Source organism: Dama dama, chromosome 12 (genome assembly GCF_033118175.1).
Source record: "Dama dama isolate Ldn47 chromosome 12, ASM3311817v1, whole genome shotgun sequence".
Classification (NCBI taxonomy): domain Eukaryota; kingdom Metazoa; phylum Chordata; class Mammalia; order Artiodactyla; family Cervidae; genus Dama; species Dama dama.
In genome coordinates this window covers 37,992,504-38,012,345 of record NC_083692.1, presented here as the reverse complement: position 1 = coordinate 38,012,345, position 19,842 = coordinate 37,992,504, and the positions used below count along the sequence as shown (strand labels likewise).

The following is a 19,842-nucleotide window of genomic DNA, read 5'->3' as shown; positions in this document are numbered from 1 at the left end:
CTAAGTAACTGCAGCAGGGTTGTCAGTCTGGAGGTTACACATCGAGTTATACACTGGAGAATAGAAGGCCCAAAAATTAATAATATAATGATTAACAAAATAATTACAAAAACTTTTCTACCAATCACCTTTGATCCAAGAAAATACCGACATCTGAAAAGGAGGATTATCATTAGACATAGCTTTTACCTGGTTTTTCATGTTTTCTAGAGTGGCTGATATGTTGCCGGATAAATCAGGGATATATACACAACATTCTATTTTAATTACAGCAGGGATCCCTCCTTGGGTGACCATAAGTATGTCTAAAGCCATTTGATTTTGAATCACTGCCTTTCTCATTTGTATCTGTTCTTCATTTAAAGCTTGGATTGCCTTTGCGTTGTCCAAGAGGGCCTGTTTTGTGAAGTTAGTCAGAGCTTTTACTTTAATCATCACAGACCTTGCCCACTGTGCATGTAAATAAGGCAAATTTACTGGGGCTTGTTGTAGGATGGCTTAAAACTTCCATGAGCAAAGGCAAATCCTAATGTACAGCAGCCGACCCAGCCGACTGGAAGCCAAGGCCATAAATTTGATCCACACAGTCATTGGGTGCCATTAGGGGCCACCCATCAGACCCCAGGGTTGTACTTCCAGTCTAAGCCAGGCCAGCAAGCTGGTAAATCTGGGCAATAAGTGACCTTCAATATTTGTTCACGTTCCTCAGAAGACAAGTATCCCACATATTTTAGTTCTTTTCGATCTATGGGATGATCACCAAATCCAACTTCTTGCTCTCTTTGTTCCCAACAGATAGGCAGGGACAATAGGTTGGCCTTTTTCTGGGGTCATCCAAAAATATTCATCCCATATCTTGTAAAATTAATCAAATTACCTGATGGATTGGCCCTTCTTACTGGTCACTGAGTTCTCATTCCTTTTATTTTTCAAGTAAAAGGTATAGGCTTTGGTCATTTTACCTCACATGTTATCCCATGGCCTTGATCAATCTGGCTAAAGTCCAGGTTATACCAAGTAAGAAGTGACAGGTTGTGAGTTACCGAGGAAGCAAACACCTCTCGTTGCTGTCTCAAAAATGAGCAGAGGGAGCTGAAGTCCCCTCTGCATAGGGGAGACACCCACCAAGAGAGTACATCCATCACTGACAAAGGCATGGCCCCACAAACCTAACAGTTAGAAGTACTGTGGAAGTTTGTATACACGTGGGCCCAGGACAGGAACACATTATCCTAAGCTTGCACTCCCGGTAGGATCATCGTGCTGATCAGGAACAGCAGAATTATCTGCAGCGGCTCCATCCTGAATCTGTAGTCGCTGGTGGAAGACAAATCAGGTCTTCAGTGGTTCCTCCAGGTTAGGATGGGCAGTCCAAGGCCCCTTTTCTTCTTGGTGAATCTAGGGAGTAACATCTGCAACTTTAACTGCAGTGGGAGTGGTTAGTACAATTGTGTATGGCCCTTTCCAGGTGGGCGGGGACAGCGTCTGTTGCTTCCAATCCTTTACCCATACTAAATCTCCCGATGAGTATGGGTATACAGTAGTGTCTAGAGAAAATGGTGTCACTGCAGCGGGTTCCCACACTGCTTCCAACAGCAGCAGAATTTTATCTTTATTTTTTATCTCTTTGTCAGTTGCAGTTAATAGCCCCCTTTCCTTATATATGGAGAACGGCTGGTAGTAAAGAGCAGTGGGGCCAGGATGAATATGCCGGTCTGCAGTGCCACCTGGACTTTCCTAAAGGCATCTGCAAAACCTCTCTCTCTTGAGGTTTCTTTGCAGACCTCAGACGCCTGGGAGTCCCTGTCGTGTTCCCCAGTATGGGGGAGGAAGTGGGCGCTCCTCTTCCTCTGGATCATTATATATATTTTTTCAGCTTTTCTTGCCTGGATTCTGCCTGAGCCAGTAAAATCTCGCTTTCTCTTTTTTGAAGGTAACATACCCAGGCCCAAGGGAGTGGGTTTTGCACAATTAGTAGCCATGAGTCAATATGCAGAAACTGATCTGGGTGGCCTGGCTGCCTGGTTATCACAGAGTACACAGCCCGAACTTTGTCCAATTTTAGGGTTCCCTCTGAAGGTCATCCTACCCCAAAGGATGGTCAGTCTATCCACAAAAGGTTTTAAGCTTGTTTGGGGTTAACTTTATGCCATAGTCTCCTCCAAAGCCCTTTCTGAAGTTTTTAATCATGCATTCAAAAATGGTCGGCTTGGATTCTCCACCACCCATCCTGCTTTTACTTTCCTTTTATCACTTATGGCAAGTCCAACTTCTATTTTGTCGCTCCTTTGCCAGGGTCTTATATCCCAGCCACTGCTGATGTCTCCACTCAAAGAAACAAGGCAACTACCACTTTACCTCAGCTATGACTGGGGTGAAAAGGGTTTTACCTGCTAAGTCTTTCAATGGTAATACCTCTCATGCTTTTCTTGCTCTCTCAGCAGCCAGCCAGAGCCAATCAATTAAGTCTTCCACGAACTCTTCTCTGTACAAGTCTGATCCGTTGAAAATCCAAGATGGTCTTATCACTGGCTGATGTAGGCAAATGTGTCCAAAGCCACAGTTCCCAATCTGACCCCAAGCAATGCTCAGGAGGTCCCTGAGTCCCTAAGAAGAATGGGAGGGTGTCTCGGCAAAGGGGACAGTCCCTTGGAAACCAAAGGATATGTTGACAATCAGTACAGGCCTGGTTAACAGAGTACCAGTTATTTCAATAAACAATTTCCCACTGAGCCTATGAGGACACAGCCACCGTAGACTCATCCAGCCCCAAGAGGTTGATCAGGCCCCTTTTCCACTATTACAGTGAGACCTACCTGCACACTTCACTTCTGTCGTCCACAGTCTTGTAAAGTCCACCTGGAAGGACGAGTTGCTAAAACAAGAGTCAATCTGGAGGGAGAGGCACCTTCCTCTCCCAGAGGCTCTCGTCCCAGCAAGTTACAGGCAGAGGCTCAATGGGCCTGTCTCTCCAAGGGCTTCCCAGCCAATGCACCAGAAATGTTGTGGAAATCGCAGTTGCAAAACACACTTGAGTGTCGCAAAGGACACTCAAGACAGTGGAGTACAATTTATTACGCCAGCGGGTCCAAGGGGAATCAGTTCCCAACAAGGACCCTGATGTTTCTGAGAGGCCCAGTTTTATACCCTCCACTACATGACTGGTTACATGTTAGCAACCTCTTTGTTGTATATGGTTGAGGTTTACAACAAGTAGGTGCTAGGAAAACAAACAATTAAGGTTAAAGGGGGGAACAAAGATTATACATCAAGGGGGGATGTCTCCATGGTTAATCTAACAGGGGTGGCCTGACCTCAACTACAATCTCCGGTTGTAGGGGAGGGAAGTCTCCAGGAGACCTGGTTTTCACTAGCAACAGTTTCCTCACTCTTGGGTAGGGTTCAGGTCCAGTTCACATCCTGTCTTTAAGATGGATGACAGGCTTCAAGATGGAGTCTCTCCTGCTTTCTTCACACTGGCCCCAACAGGTCAATCTCAAAAACATTATGTTGCGTGAAAGAAGCCTATACTGAATAGGTACATACTGTGTGGTTCCTTTTATATAAGTTCTAGAACAGCAAAGACTGATGTAAGGTAAAAAAAAAAAAAAAAAACCTAATCAAATCAGTGGTCAGTTCTAAGGAGTAAAGAAAGGGATTGACGGGAAAGGGCAAAAAAAAAAAAACCTCTAGGGCAATTATTAGTCATCAGGAAAACACAAATGCAAGTTAGAACTACACTGTAAACTATGCAGAAGGATAGGTGTATAGATTGATGGAATAGAATTGAGAGTCCAGAAATAAACTCATATGTTTGTTTTTGTTGTTCAGTTGCTCGCTCATGTCCATCTCTTTGCAACCCATGGACAGCACCTCGCCAGGCTTCCCTGTCCTTCATCATCTCCTGAAGCTTGCTCAAACTGATGTCCATCGAGTTGGTGATGCCATCCAACCATCTCATCCTCTGTCATCCCCTTCTCCTCCTGCCTTCAATCTCTCCCAGCATCAGGGTCTTTTCTAAGGAGTCAGTTCTTCGCATCAGGTAGCCAAAATATTGGAGCTTCAGCTTCAGCATCAGTCTTTCCAGCAAATATTCAGGACTGGTTTCCTTTAGGATTGACTGGTTTGATCTCTTTGCAGTCCAAGGGACTCTCAAGAGTCTTCTCCAGCACTACAGTTTGAAAGCATCAGTTCTTCGATGCTCAGCCTTCTTCATGGTCCAGCTCTCACATCCATACATGACTACTGGAAAAACCATAGCTTTGACTAGACAGGCCTTTGTCAGCAAAGTAATGTCTCTGCTTTTAAATATGCTATCTAGTTTTGCCGTAGCTTTTCTTCCAAGGAGCAAGTATCTTTTAATTTCATGGCTGAAGTCACCAGCTGCAGTGATTGTGAAGCCCCCCAAAACAGAGTCTCTCACTGTTTCCATTGTTCCCCCATCTATTTGCCATGAAGTGATGGGACCGGATGCCATGATCTTAGTTTTCTGAATGTCGAGTTTTAAGCCAGCTTTTTCACTCTCCTCTTTCACTTTCATCAGGAGGCTCTTTAGTTCCTTTTTGCTTTCTGCCATAAGGGTGGTGTTATCTGAAGTTGTTTATATTTCTCCCAGCAATCTTGATTCCAGCTTGTGCTTCATCCAGCCTGGCATTTTGCATGATATACTCTGCATATAGGTTAAATAAGCAGGGTGACAATATACAGCCTTGATGTACTCCTTTCCCAATTTGGAACCAGTCCTCTGTTCCATGTCCGATTCTAACTGTTGCTTCTTGATCTGCATACAGATTTCTCAGGAGGCAGCTGAGATGGTCTGGTATTCCCATTACTTTCAGAATTTTCCATAGTTTATTGTGATCCACACAGTCAAATGCTTTAGCGTATTCAGTGAAGCAGATGTAGATGTTTTTCTGGAATTCTCTTGCCTTTTCAATGATCCAATGGATGTTGCCAATTTGATTTCTGGTTCCTCTGCCTTTTCTAAATCCAGCTTGAACATCTGGAAGTTCTCAGTTCACATACTGTTGAAGCCTCACTTGGAGAATTTTGAACACTACTTAGCTAGCTTATGAGATGAGTGTAACTGTGCTGTAGTTTGAACATTCTTTGGCATTGCCTTTCTTTAGGATTGGAATGAAAACTGATTTGTGTTCAACTGCTTTTCCACAACAGGACCAAGATAGTTCAATGTCAAGAATATGTCAATGCCAAGAATAATTTTCAACAAATGATGCTTGGACATCTGAATATTCACATACAAAAGAATCACTTTGGACCCTTATCTCATATCATACACAAAAATTAACTCCAAGTGGATTATAAACCTGTATGTAAGAGCTAAAGCTACAAAACAGAAACAAGCGTGTAAATATTTATGACTTTGGATTAGGCAAGGGGATTTCTAGATATGACACCAAAACACCAGCCAAAAACAAAGAAAAATAAATTAGAATTAGCCAAAATTGAAAACAAGTCAAACACGACTTACCAAATAATCAACAACAAATGAAAATTCTTATAAAACTGCTTTTGGGGAGAACAGTGTTGACTCAGTAGCCCCAGTGTAAGGAAGTCCCTCACCAAGATGACGTAAAGTTCTGGTGATGCTGATTCAGTGTGAAAGTGAGTGTGTTGGTTGCTCACTTGTGTCTGACTCTTTGTGACTCCATGGACTGAGGCAGAGTTAAAGCTAAGAATTGCTCTTTGGAAATCTAACTACCAACTACCACGAATGATAGTAAATCTTTTAAAAAAGACAAACTGATATTTACTAAGTACTTAGTATAGAAAAGGCACTGTGTTACACGTTTAATCTGCTTTTATGCTCACTTCACATGCCAGCAAGATCATGCTCAAAATCCTTCAAGCTAGGCTTCAGCAGTACGTGAAACAAGACTTCCAAATGAACAAGCTGGACTTAGAAAAGGCAGAGGAACCAGATATCAAATTGCTAACATATGCTGGATCACAGAAAAAGCAAGGGAATTCCAAAAAATCATCTACTTCTGCTTTATTGACCACACTAAAGCCTTTGACTATGTGGATTACAGCAAACTGTGGAATATCTTAAAGAGATGGGAATATCAGACCACATTACCTGCCTCCTGAGAAACATGTATGCAGGTCAAGAAGCAACAGTTAGAACTAGACATGATAATAGCGGACTGGTTCAAAATTGGGAAAGGAGTATGACAGAGCTGTATATTGTGACCTTGATTATTTAATTTATATGCAGAGTATATCATGCAAAATGCTGGGCTGGATGAAGCACAAGCAAGAATCAAGATTGCTGGGAGAAATATCAATAACCTCAGATATGCAGATGATATCACTTTAATGGCAGAAAGTGAAGAGAAACTAAATAGCCTCTTGATGAAGGTGAAAGAGGAGACTGAAAAAGCTGGCTTAAAACTCAACATTCAGAAAACTAAGATCAAGGCATCTGGTCCCATCACTTCATGGCAAATAGTAGGGAAACAATAGAAACAGTGTCAGATTTCATTTTATTGGGTTCCAAAATCAATGAGGATGGTGACCACAGCCATGAAATTAAAAGACACTTGTTTCTAGGAAGAAAATCTATGACAAACCTAGACAGTGTATTAAAAAGCGGAGACATCACTTTGCCAACAAAGGTCCGTCTAGTCAAAGCTATGATTTTTCCAGTAGTCATACATGGATGTGAGAGTTGGGCCATAAAGAAAGGCTGAGCATCGAAGAATTGATGCTTTCAAACTGTAGTACTGGAGAAGACTCTTGAGAGTCCCTTGGACAGCAAGAATATCAAACCAGTCAATCCTAAAGGAAATCAATCCTAAGTATTCATTGGAAGGACTGATGCTGAAGTTGAAGCTCCAGTACTTTGGCCACCTGAAGCAAAGAACTGACTCCTTAGAAAAGACCCTGATGCTGGGAAAGATTGAAGCCAGGAGGAGAAGGGGATGACAAGAGAATGAGATGGTCGGATGGCATCACCAATTCGATGGACATGAGTTTAAGCAAACTCAGGGAGATACTGAAGGACAGGAAAGCCTGGCATGCTGCAGTCCATGGGGTTGCAAAGAGCCTGACACAACTTAGAAGTGAACAGCAACAAGGCTCCATCAGAATCCTAGAAAGAACGTAACAGTAATATTGCTTCCATTTTACAAATGGAATAACTAAAGCTCACAGAGATTAGTAGCTTGCCCATAGTCAGCCAGGTAAATATGTGATTAAAAATGCCATGGTTAAAAGAAGTAAGCTTGTCTCATTTATCCTTGGGTTCCCAATGTCTAAGCACATATTGGATGAATGGCATCACTGACTCAATGGATGTGAATCTGAGCTCTGGGAGGTGGTGAAGGACGGGGAAGCCTGGCATGCTATAGTCCATGTAGTCCCAAAGAGTCTGACACCACTAACCAACTGAACAACAACAAGCACATATTGAATATATAATTTTTATAAATGATTATATAGATTGTGCTAAATGATGGAAGACTTGACTGTCTTACCCTGGAGAACACACTAGTATCTCCTCTACACCAACACTAAAAGCCCTATTTTTTTGAAATTATCACTTTTAATGGAGCAATGAACAAAGCCACATTTAACTTGTTTGAAATACCAGTTATTGCATATAAAAAGTCTTTTCACTTAGGCTTCCTTATTATCAGAAGCAAGGAATAGTTCAATTAAAAACCCATACATTGGTGGGAGGGGGGATCGGGATGGGGAACACATGTAAATTCACGGCTGATTCATGTCAATGTATGGCAAAAATCACTACAATATTGTAAAGTAATTAGCCTCCAACTAGTAAAAATAAATGGGAAAAAAAACACATATATGTGTACATATGTACAGGCATGCCCCAAAATATAACAGCTGCAGTAATTGCTAACAGCCCTATTTTTAAGATATGTTATAATTCAAAGCTTTGTTTTACTTTATATATAGACACTATAGAGCTTTAGCTTTGACAAGCCAGTGAAATTTTTCTTTCAAAATTCTAAGATGCCAGCAGGACCCCTAAAATTAACTTACTGAAAAGGAAACAAAAATGTAGTAATTACTTGAAGGAGTCAATACTAATGACTCTACCAGCTGGGTAAACAATTATAGTACAGGCATTTAAAAATACCCATACTAGTTAAGGTAACAGATACACCCTAAAGTCTCTTAAGTCTCAGGTAAATAAATGTTCCCCCTTCACCATACAGCGTATGAAGGTGATCAGGTTATTAGGCTCTGCTCCACATGCTCAATCATGGAGCTTCCTTAAAAAATTAAAAATAGAACTACCATATGATCCAGCAATCCCATTTCTGAAAGAATTGAAATCAGGATCTCAAATATCTTAGCACTTTTATGTTCATTGTAGCACTATTCACAATGGCAAAGATGTGAAAACAAATGTCCAATGACAGATAAATGGATAAAGAAAATATGATTGATATATACACACAAACACAATGGATGTTCCACCTTTAAAAAGAAAGAAATTCTGCAATATGCAATAAGATACATGAATCTTGAGGATATTACTCTAAGTGAAATCAGCCAATCATAGACAGATGACTGCACGATTCCACTTATAACAGGTATCAAAAATAGTCAAATTCATAAAATCAAAGAATGGAATGGTGAAGGGCTGGGAGGTGAGGGAAATGAGGACTTAAGGGGCACAAAATTTCAGTTAAGCAAAAGGAATAAGTTCCAACCAGATCATTGGCTGAATAGATCACAGATGTCTGACCCTTGGCAGAGAAGCCCTGAAAACAGAGTGGTGGGACGCCTAAAAGTGTCTCAAAAAGACATCTCTCCAGCCACAGGACACGTGGTTGGAGGTTGCCAGTGCGGACCAGTGCACAGATGCTGATGTGAAATGAAAATATGTCCTTCCATATCAATCAACAAGAAATGCCACAGCTATCAGCAATTTTGGGCCTCCAAATATGAATGAGGACTCCAAAAACTGATCCAGAGCATGCGGCCACCCACCACAGTGATTGCTGAGGAGCTGGGGGAATGCAAGAAGCAAGGTGAACAAGGAAACAGGATTGGACCAGATAGCTGAAGTGCACATGAAAGGAATGAACTCAGTGAGCCCAGAGGCTTGCATCTTCCCATACATAGAATACTAAATTCCTTAACTTGATAACCTGATCTTTGATGTTCAGACTGCCTGCTCCCTTTGTTGCAAACTTGTATATAGCGTGACTTCCCCCTCCTGCCTCCTTGGAGCAGTTTTCTCAGAGCTACTGAGATGCTATCTCCCTGACTCAGAGTCTTAAGCATTCCCACCAAATAAAACAACTCTCTACTTTCAGGCTGTGACTATATTTTTTAGTCCACACTGGGCTGAGGCATAGGTAGCCCAGGTGCTGCTCAGGGCTTGGGGAAGAGAAGGAACACCTGGCTCTTTGTTATAAGACCCCACAGGAAGAGTTGCACTTGATGGACTAAGCATCTTTGCAAAGAAAATATTGTTAAGCAGTTGATCTCTGATAAAAAAAAAAAAAAAAAAAGCCCAATTAGTGAGTAAACTACGTCCATTAAAAGATGAACCATGGCCTTTACATCCTTGGGAACCAGGTTCCTCTTAAGTTGACCTTATCACACTGAAGCTGGGAGTGATGCCTTTATGGACTAAGGATGGTCAAAAGGATATGGTGACAAAATACAAGATTGTCACATCCTAAAATACACTCCAAAGAAGAACCATAATGGAAAAATGGCAGCCCTAACTGTAGGAAGAAAAATTGTATCACATTTATGTAAATTTACATCTATATTGGAAATTTACTAGAAACTTGACTTGCTGCCAGTATGGAAGGTTAAAAACCTTTCATAAAAACAGACAACACTGTCCTTAAACTAGGCATTCCTTGTCATGCTGCTCATTTTCTCCCAGACAGTATATGAATGTCACAACAAAAATCACACTGGTAAAGGTTTTTGAGGCATCATAAAAACATGGGGATTTAAAGGCCAGCCTACTACTCAAAGGCCAGCAGATTTGGAAAACTCAGCAGTGACCACAGGACTGGAAAAGGTCAGTTTTCATTCCAATCCCAAAGAAAGGCAATGCCAAACAATGCTTAAACTACTGCACAATTGCACTCATCTCACACACTAGTAAAGTAATGCTCAAAATTCTCCAAGCCAGGCTTCAGCAGTACATGAACCGTGAACTTCCAGATGTTCAAGCTGGTTTTAGAAAAGGCAGAGAAACCAGAGATCAAGTTGCCAACATCTGCTGGATCATCAAAAAAGCAAGAGAGTTCCAGAAAAACATCTATTTCTGCTTTATTGACTATGCCAAAGTCTTTGACTGTGTGGATCACAAAAAACTGTGGAACATGGAACAACAGACTGGTTCCAAATAGGAAAAGGAGTATGTCAAGGCTGTATATTGTCACCCTGCTTATTTAACTTATATGCAGAGTACATCATGAGAAACGCTGGGCTGGAAGAAGCACAAGCTGGAATCAAGATTGCTAGGAGAAATATCAATAACCTCAGATATGCAGATGATACCACCCTTATGGCAGAAAGTGAAGAAGAACTAAAGAGCTTCTTGATGAAAGTGAAAGAGGAGAGTGAAAAAGTTGGCTTAAAGCTCAACATTCAGAAAACTAAGATCACGGCATCCGATCCCATCACTTCATGGCAAATAGATGGGGAAACAGTAGAAACAGTGGCTGACCTTATTTTGGGGGGCTCCAAAATCACTGCAGACGGTGATTGCAGCCATGAAATTAAAAGATGCGTACTCCTTGGAAGGAAAGTTATGACCAACGTGGATAGCATACTTAAAAGCAGAGACATTACTTTGTCAACAAAGGTCCATCTAGTCAAGGCTATGGTTTTTCCAGTGGTCATGTATGGATGTGAGAGTTGGACTATAAAGAAAGCTGAGCGCTGAAGAATTGATGCTTTTGAACTGTGGTGTTGGAGAAGACTCTTGAGAGTCCCTTGGACTGCAAGGAGATCCAACCAGTCCTGGGTGTTCTTTGGTAGGACTGATTTTGAAGCTGAAACTCCAATATTTTGGCCACCTGATGCGAAGAGCTGACCCATTTGAAAAGACCCTGATGCTAGGAAAGATTGAGGGCAGGAGCTTCGGGGGATGACAGAGGATGAGATGGTTGGATGGCATCACCGACTCAATGGACATAGGTTTGGGTGGACTCCGGGAGTTGGTGATAGACAGATAGGCCTGGCGTGCTGCAGTTCATGGGGTCACAAAGAGTCGAACACAACTGGGCGACTGAACTGAACTGAGCTACTACTCATGGTCAAACAAAAAACCACAGACATCCTAGAAGAATTTCAACCAGTGATGTGGCCAGAGTCAGCCTGGAACTAAAATGCCTGGACATATGAGAAGCACAGAGTAGGACAGCATATGGACTGAAAGCACAATATAAGCTATGTAAATAGCTCTGTACTTGAACATAAAAACTGCTCAGAGATGCTCAGAGATTCTAAACTGCTCACAGATAAAGATTACTCTTAAAATTTATTACTCCCTATGTATTTTCCTAATGGAGATGAAGAGGAACAACCATAAGATCTGTAGGATAAAAACATGTGTCCACCTAGCACACCTGCTATTATATTTGCCTATCCTCACTGGACAGGCAGAACCTCACATGTTCTTTGAGTTTTGATAGGCCAGAACAATAAAATTAGCCAGGATTTATATTCTCTGTTCTCAAGCACAGCAATACCATACTTGTTATCTTTGTCAAAGGCATAAACATATTACTCATTCTCCAACTAAACTTTGTTAGAAAAATTACTACTTAAAGGATTTCAACCCTGAATATTCATTGTAAGGACTAATGCTGAAGCTGAAGCCCCAGTACTCTGGCCACCTGATGCGAAGAACCAGCTCATTGAAAAAGACCCTAATGCTGGGAAAGATTGAGGGCAGAATGAGAAGGGGGCAACAGAGGATGAGATGGTTGGATGTCATCACTGACTCACTGGATATGAGTTTGAGAAAACTCAGGGAGATAGTGAAGGACAGGGAAGCCTGGCATGCTGCAGTCCATGGGGTCACAACGAGTTGGATGTGACTTAGTGACTGAACGACAACAAATCAGTTAAGTAGATTGGATAGGCCAGGTTTAGAGGAACTGGCAGTTTGCATACTAGCAAAATCTTTGTAATTTGAAGGATTCATTCTTTTTTTTACTGCATAGTTCCCAAGTTATCTTAAAGTGTTTGTAAATTTAACCTCTTTTAATTAAAAGAAAAATGAGGGAGTGTGGTCAAGATGGTGGAGCAGGAGAACCCTGAGTTCACCTTCTTCCACAGGCACACCAAAATTATAACTACTTACAGAGAAACTATTAATGAGAATGACCTGGGGACTAGTAGAAATGATCTCCTACAACTAAAGATATAAAGAAGGAACCACAGTGAGAGGGTAGGAGGGGTGGAGACTTGGTCTAGCCAGGATTCATAGCCCTGGGGTGGGCGACCCACAAATGAGAAGATAATTACAATTGCAGAGGATCACCCCAAGGAACACAGGGTCTGAATCCCACATCAAGCTCCCCAGCCTGAGGGTTCTACACCAGGAAGAGGAATCACCAGAATGTCTGATGGTGAAGGCCAGTTGGGCTTACTTTCAGGAGACCCATCCATAGGGTTGTTGGAAATAGAGTCCACTTTTAAAGGGAGAACACAAAAGCTCACACACACCAGAACTCAGGACAGACATAGTAATTCAAAAGAAGCCTGGGTCAGTCCCACCAACTGCTATTGGAAAGCTTCCTGGAAAGTTAGGAGGCAACCGGAGCTCACCCTGGAGACAGAGACGTTGGCAGCATCCACTCTGGGGAATCATCTACCACGAGGATATTGTGCTGGCAAGTGCCATTTTGGAATCCTCCCTCTGGCTTATTAGTACCAGGACTTGACCCACCCACCAGCCTGCTGGCATCAGTACTGGATCAAACAACTACCAGGCAAAGATTCAGCCCCACCTATGAAGTGGAATACTACTCAGCCATAAAAAAGAATGAAATCTTGCCATTTTCAAAAATGTGGATGGACCCAGAAGATATTATGCTAAGTGAAATAAGTCACACAAGAGAAAGACAAATACTATATTATTTCATTTACATGTAGAATCTAAAAAACAAAACAAATGAACAAACATAACCAAATAGAAACAGAGTTTTAGATACAGAGAACAAAAGGGTGGTTGCCAGAGGGAACGGGGTGGGCAGAAGATAGAAATAGGTGAGGGAGATTAAGAGGTACAGAGTTCTAGATGCAAAATAAATGAGTCATGGCATGAAATGTACAGTGTGGAGAATATAATCAATAATTATGTAATATTTTTGAATGGTGACAGACAGTAATTAGACTTATTGTGGTGATAATTTTGAAATGTATAGCAATATACAATCACTATGTTGTGTATAGTGTTGTAGGCCAATTATACTTCAAAAGCAAACTCATGGAGAAAGAGATCAGAAATGTGATTACCCGAGGTAGGGTGGGAGGAGGGGCGATTGGATGAAGGCTGTCGAAAGATACAAACTTCCAGTTATAAGATAAATAAGTACTAGGGATGAAATGTACCACATGAGAAAAATAATTAACACTTGTATGTTATATATGAAAGTTGTTAAGATAGTAAATCCTGAGATTTCTCATCATAAAAAAAATTTTTTTCTATTTCTTTAAACTATATGAGATAATGGATGTTTGCCAAACTTACTGTGGTAATCATTTCATGATGCATGTGAGACAAATAATTATGCCATACACCTTAAATTTGTACAGTGCTGTATGTCAATTTTATCTCAATAAAACTGGAACAAAAAAAATTAAAAATATGAGTAAGTTCTAGAAATCTGCTGTATGATTATTGTATCTGAAGTCAACAATAATATATCAAACACTTAAAAATTCGTTGGGATTCCCAGGTGGCTCAGTAGTAAAGAATCCTCCTGCCAATGCAGGAGATGGAGTTTGATCCCTGGGTTGGAAAGATCCCCTGGAGAAGGAAACGGCAACCCACTCCAGTATTCTTGCCTAAGAAATCCCACGGACAGAGGAGCCTGGCAGGCTACAGTCCATAGGGTTACAAAGAGTACAACACGACTGAGGGACTGAACACGCATGCGAAAATTTGTTAAGAGGTTAAATCTCATGTTAAGTGTTCTTTCCACAATAAAATAAAATACAAAAATATTTGAATTGCCAAAGAATTCTAACTAATATCAGGGTTAGTCAAAACCCCAAGTCCAGAACTCCAAAGTGTGGGACAGATACCTTGCCACAATCATCAGATACTAGACTTGGAAATTTAAATTCCACACACTCTTGCTCAAAACTAAGCAGAAGAAGGAAATGGAACTGCATAAAAAGAAACATGAATCAGATTCTTGGTCAGCTCTATGATGACATTAAGGCACGACAGTGGACCGATTCAATTCACAAACTTCCCTTTGGGAACAATACTCACAAGTGGAGAACCAGTGAATTTCCTCCCTACAAGTCAGTGTAATATCCTGACCCTTATACCTAACACAGTACAATCACACTTGCCCCTTTTCATAGCAAAAAAGGGAAAGGAAACACTCAGAATCACTTTGGTTTTGAACCTGCAGAACATTCCATACATTCATATTCAATGCACGCTCCTTGAAAAAACAAACAGTACAACACGGTGAATCAACTATACTCCAATATAAAATAAAAATTAAAAAAAAAACAGTGGGACAACAGTATATAAAGTGTAGAATATTATAAAATCTTTCCTCCCACTTTGCTATGTATCCCTATACTTTGCTATCACTTTAATATGTACCTTCCCAGTGTGGTGTGCACACACACTCACATGCATATGTATACACACAATATTTGAAATAAATGATGTTATCCTAACCACACCATTCTGCAATTTGTTTTCCTTACTTAAAATTTGTATACATGGACCTTAGTTTTTCTAATGACTGCCTAGTATTACATATGACTAAGTAATCACTCACTGAGGGAATACTTTTTATTTCCATTCTTGTTTCCATTTTTAAAATTTTTATTTAAAAGTAATACACATGACTTGTTCTAAAAATTCAGACTGTGCGGAAAGTACCTAAAATGAGAAACAAAAATCTCCCACCACCAACCCCACCACTCCTACACCCATTACTTGGAGGTTTAACTAAGTTTCTAAGGTCTATCGTTGATTACCATTTGAAAACTGTATGTAATATATCTATGCCTCTTTTTCTTGATTTATCAACTATATATTACCTACTGACTCCTCGTGATGAAAAATTACGAAAAACAGTACATTCATACATGGATGGAGATGAAACACAGCATTTGGCTATCAATCTTCCCTGCATTGCAAGTAGATTCTTTACCAACCAAGCTATGAAGGAAGCCCATTGAACAATCTCAGCCTGCTGCTAATCATGATTCATCTTCTGTGGTAATACAACTAGGTGGCTACAAATAACATTTTAATTATAGAAATATAGTGGTTTAGTAACAAATTGGACTTAGATAAACCCCACAGCAGCAAACTCCCCCAGGAGACAGAGTACCTCAGTTCTCATTTCATGGCCCTGCTGCTGATTAACTTTGTAACTGCAAACATATTATGTAACCTTGTGGGGCCCTAGTTTCTTATCTCTTCCAATAGGAAAAACTGTATCTCACAGGTCTGCAAGCAGATCAAATTAAATCATGCCTTTGAAAAGGCCTTGTAAACCAGGGAGGTATCATTAGCACCTCTTTAGCCACCTCTGTCATTCCTGGAGCTGGTGAAGGGCAAACAAGGCTGAGAGTCAGGCAGACAGGTCAGGTCGCAAGGCCAGGAATCCTCACCTTGCCCTTCGGCTTCTCAGGTTTCAGCCCCTAAGACATCTGATGGCAAGGGGGTGCCGGTGGGAACAGAAGTTGAAGCAGCAATTGGGTTAGCAGAATCTGTTTTGTATCCCAGAGATGAAAAGTCTTAAAGCTAAACCTGAAGCTGGAAGCAGGAGAAATAGATGCCTGGTGCATTGGTATAGCAATAGATGTGCCCACTCCTTCAGCCTGGAACAGGATTTAAGTGCTTGACATGGGGATAGGGAGTGGGATGTGTGTAGATATCAGATGTCTTAAGTCTTGAGACAGTTCCTAGAACTGACCCTGGGACAGAAGAGCAGAAGGAGAGAGAGGAGCTCCTGGCTGCAGACAGGTCAATGTTATTGCCTGAGCAACCACCCCAGTGCCTGAGTATGGGCGTCATACAGGAGAGCTCAGACCCAGAGCCCTCACTCTATGCTTTTGAAGCTAGCTGTCATTCTATAAAAATGGTCTCTGGTGCTAATTCATTTATAGACATGCGAGGAAAGTTCATTCTGTAATTAATTGAGACATTCCATAAAAATACTGCTAACTCACAGCTATAGAGAACAAACTAGTGGTCACCAGGGAGGACAGGGAAGGGAGGAGGGGCAATATAAGGGTAAGAGATAGGGAAAACGTGTGTTTTGGGATTCTATGATATCATGTGTTGTGAAACTTTTGAAAAATGTAAAGCACATTAGAATTTAAATAATCTTTCATCCAATAAAAAAATAGAATGAAAATAATGCTACTGTGGGGAAAAAAAAAAAAAAGAATACAGTTGCCAGAGGTCCTTTGAGGAGTGCAGCACATCACAGCTCTACAGAGTACCCCGTTGCTGTGAGACTGATTTTGTCAGACTACAGGTTTGTTCCTGGTGGTCCTGCAGAATACTCACTAACCAAGCTAAAGCATTATCAAATCCTATACTTGCTTCACATTCCTGCACTTTTAAAAACGAACTAAAATATTTTAAACAAATGCTAGACCCAAGTCATTTCATCCCCATTTACTTCAGTATGTATCTCAAAAACATTACATACACTTTCTTACGTACCCACAATATTCTGGTTTGTATTTTTAGTTCCCATAATTTAGGTTAATGAGAAATTAATGCTTTCTTAGAATGTCCTAAGAAAATCAAGTTTCTGAATCTGATGCACAGTGAACTCACTAAAGTAAAATGCCTTATGTAAATGTCTCTTCCAGCAGTCAACAGAACCCCTGTCTGAACGTGATTTTAATGACCAGACTACAACAACCAGGGTCCTTCACCTCTAACATGCACAAGTCTATTCACACTTGTGTACACAGCCACAAACAATGCACACACACACATGACTAAGGGGAAAATGAAGTTACCTCTTCTACACAGTATAGTAATGGGTCACTGTAGCAATACTGGTAGGCTATCAAGATAAGTAGGGATGCTACCTATACAGAGAACACAAAATCTATGCTGGCTTGGAAAAGAGTAAATGAGAACATCAGAGAGCTAGGAAAGTACCGGCTTATTGGGAAGGGAAGTGAAAACCACAAACCACTACCAATAGAAGCAGTATTTCATTCCAGGATGAAATTCTGCTGGTTCCACCCCATCACTTCTATCCCGGTGTATAAGACTCTCATCAACCTCCCATTGCCTTCCCCATCATACCAGTAGCCTCCTCCTGACTCTTGAGTCCCTAGGGTAGTAACTACATAGGAAGTCCTCTTTCCCATCCTTCCTCTTCATCTTCCTTACTTCCACACCTCCCCCACAAATGCCTCTTCCACTAACTCCCCAAAGTTTTAACTTTAAGAACATACTTCTTTGGCCTAAAGCATATTTGGCACATAGCACAGTGTGTCTGGTTTACAACAAATTCATATGTTGGAATCCTAATGCCCGCTGATGTGATGGTGTTAGAAGGTGGGGCCTTTGGACAGTGATTAGGTCATGAGAGTGAATAAACAGGATTAGTGCTCTCCTAAAGGTGAGCCCACTGAGCTTCCTAGCCTCTTCTGTCATGTGAGAACACAGTGAGGAAGGGCCAGCTATGAACCAGAAAGAGCGTCCTCACCAGAACACAACCATGCTGTTGATGTTGGACTTTAAAGCCTCCAGAAATGTGAGAAATACATTTCTGTTGTTTATATGTCATTTGATTTGTCGTATTTTGTTATAATAGTCCAAACAAACTAAAATAACCTGCTAAGAAATATGGGTTGGGTAGATGGATGATGAGTGGTGTAAATGAAAGGGTAATACTTCAAGACCTATGTGAGTTTTGATGTAACTCTAATATGACATGGAAAGACCATTCACCAAAATGAGTAACCAGTCATAACAAGCAGCTAATCACCCAAAAGATTATAAAAGTGAGAATGTTACATACACACCTTCCCCACCACCATCACCAACCAGAAAGCATAGAAGGGAGGAAAATGTCAGAATGGAAAGATGGTGGGCACTTGGCTTGGACAAATTTTGACTCCACCATTCTCTAGTTGGGAGACTTATACATGGACAATAGTGCACCAGACAACAGGCTGAGGTCTGCTGTGGCTCTGGTTCCTCTGTTCAACAAATGCTTTTCGAATACCTACTATGTGCCAGGCAGAGGACCAGGTGTGGGAGACACAGCGGTGAGCAAACACATGCAGTCCCCCATTCTCATGGAGCAGAGAGTCTAACAAGGCAGTTGGAGGCAGCTCTTAATCAAATAATGTCGCTAATGAAAATAAAGTTACACAGTGAGACATTAGCGCATGTAACAGATGGACTCATCTAGACTTGGGGTGCTATGAGTGCCATGGGGAGAGTGGCTCCAGAGTTTACCTAGAATTAATTAGGTAAAGGAATGTTGAGGAAAACCATTCCAAATAAGGCAACTGTGCTTACAAAGGCTGTGATCAAAACCTCAAACAATGCATGTTCAGTGTGGCTTCCTGTTAGAGTGCCTGAGCTAGGGGTGAAGGGGAGGGTGGAGACTCAGTCAGATTTCTATTCTGAAAAGTCCAGTGCATTTTAACAGGACCCCTGGGAAGCTGGGGCAGCCACAAGCACATCACTCTGTGGGTCTGGGACCCCAGCTGCACCCCGTCTATATGAGGACAGGTAGGCGGCCTTAACAGAATATTGGGAAGCAGGGACTGATGGACCTGAGTAAAGAGCCTGAATCCTCCAGCATCTGTGCCAGGAAGGGGCTCACTGACATGTGTACATGATCAAGCGGAGGGAGAATGCAGTAAAATCCCTAAATTCTAACTAGCAATGTGTCTAGATCAGGGTCAGCAAACTACAACCCAAGAACCAAATCCAGCCAGCACCTATTTCTGGGCAGCCCACAAGTTAAGAAAAGTTTTCACATTTTTAAATGGCTGAAAAAAAGTCAAAAGAAGATGGAATATTTTGTGCCAGGTGAAAATTACGTGACATTCACATTTCAGTGTCTATAAATAAAGTTTTATGGGAAAACAATCGTGCTTGTTTACTATCATCCATGGCTGCTTTCACAACGCAGCAGCAGAGCCGATAACTGTCACCAACACTAGGGTAGTGCTGCAAAGCTAAAATTATTTACTATCTGGCCCCTTATAGAACAAGGCTGCCCGTCCTTGGGCTAGTCAGAAGAGCCTATAAATCTGAGCGCGCGGTCAGAAAACTGACAAATAAGCTTTAGTGGGAAGAAGTGCAAAGTAATGCACATTGGGATAAAAATATACAAACTATTTATAAAATGAAGACCAGGCTCTGAGCTATGAGGTCACAGCTCAGAACTAAGCACAATGGCAAAGACTGAAGGCAGCTAGAGCAACAGTGTGTGAATTTCCTGCCCCAGACTATAAGAATCAGTACACAATGGATGGGGTTGGTTATCTGATGACACCCCTGGATAGAGGCCTGGGGAATGATTTCAGGACAACTAAGCTAAAATTCAACCTAGAAGAAAGGCTATATTATTTTGCACTTTCACTTAAAAAAGTTATATAGAGACATAG

The 19,842-nt window shown here is 41.2% G+C and overlaps 1 pseudogene; it reads left to right on the top strand.

Moving 5' to 3' along the window:
• Positions 1-977: 977 nt before the first annotated feature.
• Positions 978-11,656, top strand: LOC133066818 (large ribosomal subunit protein uL3m-like; annotated as a pseudogene).
• Positions 11,657-19,842: the final 8,186 nt, after the last annotated feature.